This window comes from Aedes albopictus, chromosome 1 (genome assembly GCF_035046485.1).
Source record: "Aedes albopictus strain Foshan chromosome 1, AalbF5, whole genome shotgun sequence".
NCBI lineage: Eukaryota > Metazoa > Arthropoda > Insecta > Diptera > Culicidae > Aedes > Aedes albopictus.
In genome coordinates this window covers 163,574,284-163,582,166 of record NC_085136.1, presented here as the reverse complement: position 1 = coordinate 163,582,166, position 7,883 = coordinate 163,574,284, and positions in this window count along the sequence as shown.

Here is a 7,883-nt window from a genome sequence, read left to right as displayed (position 1 = left end):
AACGTGGAACACGTTCAGGGTTCATTCACAAATGTCATAACGCCAAAATTGGCCTTTTTTGACACCCACCCACCCCTTCGTAACATTGTTCATATGGGAAGAAAATTTTTTTGTTCGAGCTGTAACACCATGAAGTACACCCACCCACCCCCTCCAGCGTTATGACATTTGTGAACAAGCCCTCACAGTATAGACACTATAGATTCCATAGACTCGCGGAGACATGGTTGAGCAATTCGATTTTAGTGTGTTTTGCCGTGAATTTAGAGTGTACCGAGCGAATATGACGTCACGCAATCCATTGTCGCTACTGAAATCGTGACGTCATGCTCGTTTGGCTACACGAACTGACAGTTCGTTTGGCTACAGTTGTCTTTGCCTCCGCGAGTCTATGGAATCTATAGTGTCTATAGTTCACAGAGCCATTTCTTGCGGTAAATTTATTATGCTTCTCGTTCTCTCTAACATACCTTGACCAAAGAGCGAAAGAAAGAGAAATATTAAACAAACCAGTCGTACCAACATAAACGCATCAAAATATATATGTCAAGCTATACACGGAAAATCAAGACAACACGTATTTATATTTTAATTAACCCAAAAGTATTTCTAATGTCCTTCCCTAATAGAAAAAATATGATATTTACAACGTGCTTAACAACCCTTTCGCGTTATCATCTTGATCATACACGGAATGATACAATCATTCACCCAATCGCCAGTGTATGATCAGAGCCGTAGCGTGCGGTTGGCCAGGTTGGCCCCCGCCAAGGGCGCCAGCCTCAGAGGGGCGCCGAAAAGGCCTAAGGCTAGAAGAAAATAGGATGATGATATTTTATTTTATAGATTTTGAGTATTTCTTCGCAATTTCTTGCTAGGTTTCCTTCAGAAATTCTTATAGGGATTTCTTTCAAAAATTCTCAAACAATTCCTCCAGAAATTCTCACTGAAACTCAAAACCGAAAATCAAAAATTCTTCTGAAGATTCGTCTCGAAATTTTTCGAAGGATACCTATAGCACAGACAAACAGACGTAACACTCTGATAATTCTCATCGTACACCGATTTAACGATCTTTTTCAAAATTTCATAGTTGGCCAACTGCCCAACCGTGGCGCTCGCATAGTTTTTGTTCGAATATGACGTTTGCTCACTACCGCCACCTAGTTGGTGGTCGGCCAAACTTAGTCCTTTTAGCATTGGGCGAATATGTTTCCGTGACTATGATTTGAATCGAAAAATGTTCGAAGTGTTACGTCTGTTTGTCTGTGCCTATAGAAACACCTCTAGGGAAACATTCAGAAGTTATCTAGTAATTTATTCAAAAATTGGTTAAAGGTTTTCTTCTAATATTTTTCTAAGGATTTTATTAGATAAACTTCCATAATTCCCTTAAAAAAATTCTTTCAAAAAATCCTTCTTGAATAAATTTGGAAATTTCCTTCAAGATACCTTTAGAAATTTCTCCACAGATTCTATATATTTTCTGGGGGTTTAAGCTTCTATTTCTCCATACCTTATTTCAGATTTTTTCCTTTTTTCCTACAGAAAATCCTTTAGAGATTACTTTAGCAATCCCACCCAGGATTTTTTCAGAAATGCCTCTGAGAAGAAATCTCTCATATCGCTTAGAAAATCTACCATTGATTTCTTCCAAAATTATTCCATGTTCACTAAAGATTTCTCCATAAATTTCTGCTGGAGTCCTTCTATAAAACCTCGATAAAACCATGAGTTTTCCCATAAACTTCTCCAGAAAATCAAAAACTTGGATCCGCCATTGATTTCATCCAAAATTTCTCCAAATTTCTTTTTTTTACATGAATTTCTTCAAATATTCCTCCAGGGATATCTTCGTAAAACCTTCTGGGGATTTTTAGAATATCCTTGAGAGAATCCTTAAGTTTTTTATCAGGAATTACTCAAGAGGCCAGACACGTACAATTCTTGACTTAGTATATTATACACACTTCGAAAAAATCTTGTAATTTTGTGTCATATAAGTCCGACATATAAAAGCAACACATTTGACGCAAAATTGTGTGCGATCTTATTTTTACAGGAAACGGAAAATGTGTGACTCATGTAATTTTACCGCAACAGCTCAGCGCGTCGGCTGCTTGTAAACATGATTGAGAACTGTGCTATTTATAGCACCGAATATTGAAACAAAAAAAAAACAAAAAGTTCCATTCGGGAATCGAACTTCGATCCTCAGAGTGTCAGTTTTCGATCTTGCTCTCTCGGCTGACTCAGTACGTTGCAGAGATGGCAGTCGAAGATGAACAACTTCTACCATAAACGAGCTTGCCATCAGTTCGGCTGTCGCGTCGTCACTGCTGGCGTGTATGTATGTACGCAGCCAAGCAGACAAAGCCGCCTTCTGATTGACTGAGCGTGGCTGTTTTCGTTTACCACTGCATCGGCAGATGGCAACGGATTGTCATTTCCAAATTTGTAGCTCAACTCGGTGTTAAATTTATGAGCGGTTTTCATGCTGTTTCACCTTCGTAATAAACAAATTTCCATTGCAGTCTGCAGTCTTCATCTGATATTGTAAGGGGCTGTTTGACAGTTCAACATCAGTAATCATTATGTTTCTGTAACATAACGCGTAAATTTACAGCATAGAGAACTAAATTATCAGTTCTGTGATTTGAAATTATGACTGGAAGAACTCAAACAATATAAACTTAATACGTACGTCACAAAAAGTGTAAAAATGTGGCACATTTATGTTTGTGTCAAAGATTTTTCAGGCAGTTCGATCAATTGTGTCACTATTAAAATTGAGATTTTTTTAGTGTGTAGTTAACTAAAATATATTAGCGCATCGTAGCAAACTCTGCTGCCGATTTATTTGATAAACAATGTATGTTTTTTGATTCATATGTCACAGCCTTGATTTCAAGCAGTACGGTTACTTTGATGGTAATACGTTGTTGTACAATAATATACATTAATATACCGCAAATATACTAATATACTTCTAATACACTCATTATGCTAATACGTGTCTATCCCCTTGGGATTACTTCAAAAATTCTTTCAAAATCATTTCCAGTGGGTCTCCACAAATTCTTACATGCAATTCTTCACAGACTGTTTTAGGATTTCCAGGAATTGAAAATTCTTGCTGAAATGTTTTCCGGGTTTTCATCAGGTATTCCTCCGAATATTCCTGCAGGAACTCCTCCAGAGTTTCAGAAGTTCATTCAGTGATTTCAGCAGGAATTCTTCTGGAGATTCCAACAAAAAACATATAAAGAGAGTTCTACAGGATTTTTTCCCGGAATTCTTCCATTTCCATGGTGTGTCTAATGATTACTGAAAATTCACTTTTTTTCTGGGAAATATTTTGATTTAACTTCAGAAGAAGTCAATGGTAAATTTATTTGGTAAAGCAAATTTAAATTTATATAACAATAAGGATAAATTCAAAATTAAAAAGGTCGTTTCAAACTCCTAAAGAAATACACAACTGAAAAATACTCTAAGAAAAAAGAAAAATTCGGGGAAAATCTGTTTCTTCGGAACACCAAAATCCAACCTTCAAAGAAAGATCACCTTTTTTGAGCCACTATCTTTTTTTTTTAATTTTTAGAATTTTATTTTGGTACCTAATATCAATTTCTGACATTTTTTGAAATCACCTTTTGACAGTTGAGCAACTGCTTGACAGTTCCGCCCTTTACAAAATGCAACGAGAGGTTGATTCGACAAATCGAGCCCATACAAACTTCGAACTGATTTTTAAATAGGTTCCCGGGCACCAAAATTCATGAAAACTTGGATTTCGGCTCAGTTTGACATGCAGATTCAGGAGTCATTTCAACACCGCTAAAGAAGCCAATTGTCGTGGGGCGCCAATCTGAATGCTTGCCAAGGGCGCCATGGGACCACGCTACGGCTCTGTGTATGATACATTTTTATTAGGGTTTTCCCTAATTTAAGGGTACGGAGGAAAGCTCCCCACACTGAAAGACGTTGCGGTAATCCTTTATTATTGTGGATTTACCGGCTTCTTGTATTCTACCGGTCGCTTCAGTATGGACAACAATCATTATGCAGGTAGCGGTTTTGTTGTGACGCCACCCAAGTAACCACGAAGCCGTATATAAGTGCATCAATTTCGCTATATATTTATATTTAAAATTGTGAATATCATGCTGCATTACTTTAAACACCTCATTGAAGCAATATTAAAGTCGAAAAGGGCCCCACTAAAATCAAATTAATGCCACATATTGCAGCACGTTGACAGTCATTACTAAAGTAACATAAATGCATGTGCTGTACATTTGCATTTACACATGCTAAATACATGCAACACGAAAAACCAAAACAAAAATCTATTTTTAGCACCGCTTCATTATCGACGGTACTAATGCTCCCACACATGAATGTTTTAACCATTTTTTTGTCGCCGGGTCAGGAGTCGAACCAGAATTGATGAAGACCGCTAGATGAGTTCCATACGCCCTGGCACCTTGGACCGTTTCTGCTGCAGTGTTAACAACAGATATTTCATTAACTAAAAGAAGACTGTTCTTCTGTCTCAATCATTGCAGTAGAGGGCAAAACGATTGGGCCATATGTGATACAATCCCTGTAATCTTATTCTGATAATCACTGATATATACATACGGTAATGCATTTTAGAATATATTTAATCAATATAAATAAGAAAATTAAAACACCCTTCGCACACTGCTCACATGCTAATTGTGGTTTCTTCGGTGGTTTCCATCATCATTGGCATGTGATAGCAGCTTTCTGTTGGCGCAAATTTAATGGTAATCTTTAAAAAGGTTTTGCTGAAGAAAGTCGTCGACCGGTGGTTCAAGCGGGGATTAAGTTGGTCGGGAGTCGAACCAGAAATGATGATGACCGCTACAGTAAAGTTTTTCACTCTTCTTGATTACATTTGTTTACCATTAGAGTCAAGCTTTTATATTTGTATTGTTAGAGCAAACTTTGCTAGTTTTTACATTGCATTTATTCAGTTTTTGCAGTGTTGAATTATTGAACTATCGTATATCAGTTTTTAATACACCCTAATGTAAAGAAAAATGTTATGCATCCTTGCATTGATAATGCCGATCTAAAGGATTATTGCATGACAAGTGTGGAATTACTGCATTTCGCATTTCAAAGGTTGATATTCAGTCTAATTCGTGCAATGATATAATGCTTGTGGTTACTTGGGCAGTCATTCCCCCAGTAAATTCGCCCAATCCTATTTTCATTGGCGCGGCGCTTCTAATGTCAGTTTACTCCGCCCATCATTATCAAAGAAAACTAAGTCGGCCAAACTAAAAAACCATGGCGAGGGCCATCACACCACAAAAGTCTCTTGAATGCGTTTTGTCCTCCGTCACTCTTACGGCCGAGTGATCAGCATGTGAGCATGTCAACCATAGGGTTCTTTGTTCAAGACCGGTTGGCGGCATGAACTTTTTTGAGAGTATTTAACATCATAGACTTAATAGTAACATGGTGCCATGGAAAAGATGAGAACAAAATTTGAAATGCTGACTTTCAACCAACTCAGTTGATTTTTGAAGGGTATTGAGCATTGCATGGATTTCGCGACGATCGTGCAAATGTTCAATCTTTGAAAGCACAATGTTCACACATCCAACAACCAAGGATGGGAACACTCACTTGCAAAGAGTTACACTCACTTGCAGTTTTCTCAGCTCAGAAGCGTGCAATCAAAAAACGATGTATGGACGACTTTTGCCTTGTGATTTTGTCTAAAAGTTTGCCGAATAGAGTACACTCAGAAATAAAAGTATACACGGAATTACTATTATTTATGCATTTTGTATCCGCATCTCTCTCACTCTCTTTCTGTTTTCATGCTATCTGGTGCTTCATCTGGGTTGACGAAACACTTCTCTTCAACCCAGGCTAAACGGCAGATAGCATGAAAATTGAAAGAGAGTGAGAGAGATGCGGATACAAAATGCATAAATAATCGAGGGGGACGACACAAATCGATTCGAGTCCATTGTCATGCGATAAGACGTCATTTTATTTCAGTTTCCCAATTATTATCGATTTGTTTCATTATGTTGGATATTAAATCGATTTTATCGGATATTCTCCATTTCCCAAGCTTTGGTTAAGTTTTTAGCGGTTTTATGCCTTCCATTCTCAACAAAATGGTAAAAATCCGAAATATCTGAAAAAATCGAATAAAATGACAACAATCACTGAAAATCGCCCAATACCGACTCAAAAGCGTTGCAACGTCGCGACGCCGTTTGACAGCAGCTCTTCCAACGCTTCCATCAACATCAACTGCGTCGGCCCATCAAATCAAAACAAATCGAATCTCCCGAATCTCCCAGTCTGCAGTTTTTTTTTTCTTCGGATCGGAGACTGTCCACAGTTCGTCAGGGAGGGTGAGTTTTTTTAAATACGATGGAGAAAGCACTGAGATGAGAAACAACGTTTTATGCCCATTTTTCTATTTTCGGACAGGAAAAACGATACAAAGTGGAAGACGTTTTGGGACTCACATCGGCGGTGGAAAAGAAATGGCGCTGGCCAAGTCAGCAGACGAAATCGACAGAATCTCATCTGATGCGGAGCTCCAGACCATCGGTAGAAAAAACCGCGGAATGAAAAATACCAGGAAACCGAAAGAGGTCTCCGGAGCATAACGCAAGGCAACTGCAGCGGCCACACATTTTGGAACAACAAAGAAACAACCCCAGTCAGGCAGTCGGTGCCGTGTTCGGATCGTTACAATCCGAGATGGTTCTCGGAAATCTATTCTGAGTTACTGACACAGGTTTTGGGTTTGGATAACCCAACACTAGCACTTTGGGAGAGCTCATAGTCAGCGAATCGGCATTCGGAACAATAACCGGACTTGCAAAACCTGTAAAGGTCTACTTTCCAAGACGTCGGTGCCTAGAATAAAATGCTGCCTCGTATACCCAAGCGTATACCAAAGATCCCACTACACAGGGTCAAATATCAAAAAAGAAACAAAATTTAATGCTCAAGCATCTTGTTTGACTCGATCGAATTTTCATTAGTCAAACAGATGTTATTTCTTGAGCTCTTTCCTTGTCAAATATTTGACCCTGTGAACTTGGGGCCTTATTTAAGTATGTTTATAGTTTTGTTTTCTTCAAATATATATATTTTTGTCACTTCTTTTTAAACAGAACGTGTGTACTTGATTCAATTTCAGCTAATAAGAAATAAATAATAGAAAACATCGCATTTTTTTTTAATCCTTATTATTTCTAAGAGTTAATCTCAGGACCTCTCCTTTTCTTCCTTTCCTGAAGCGAAATTCGTTCGTCTGGAGTGGGATTCGATATCTGTTAGCCGCAGGGCTGAAAATCGTCGCCGTACGACCAAAAAAGTCGACGACGAGAACAAAAACTAGATCGTCATCGTTGCTCGTTCCACATCGGATGACTCATTCAAGCCAGCGAATCGTCGTGAAGGGCTTGCGTCGTGACGAAAACAAAATCTTCATTCGCTTTGTTTCGCTCTTCGTCCAAGTGCATCTGGCCAACGGAGTCAATGTTGCCACCAGCAACACACAAAAAAAAAGATTTTAATAAAAAAATAATTTCACCTGGAATCAAACAACGAACCTCTAGATTGCCAATCCAGCAATCATACCAACTGAGCTAGTGAGGTTTCACATCACCACAAGTGCCGAAACGCCAATAAAAGCTAATCCCAGTTGGCGTTCTTTTGGTCCGTCGTCGCTCATTTCCAGGGAACAAAGGGGACGACGGAAAAGCTGGTGGGTGACTATTTATGATTGAGCTTCGTCGTGACGCCCGCAGTCGGCGACGAAAAGGCTAATCGTCACCGTTGTTTTTTCGGACGAAGATTGTGTAGTG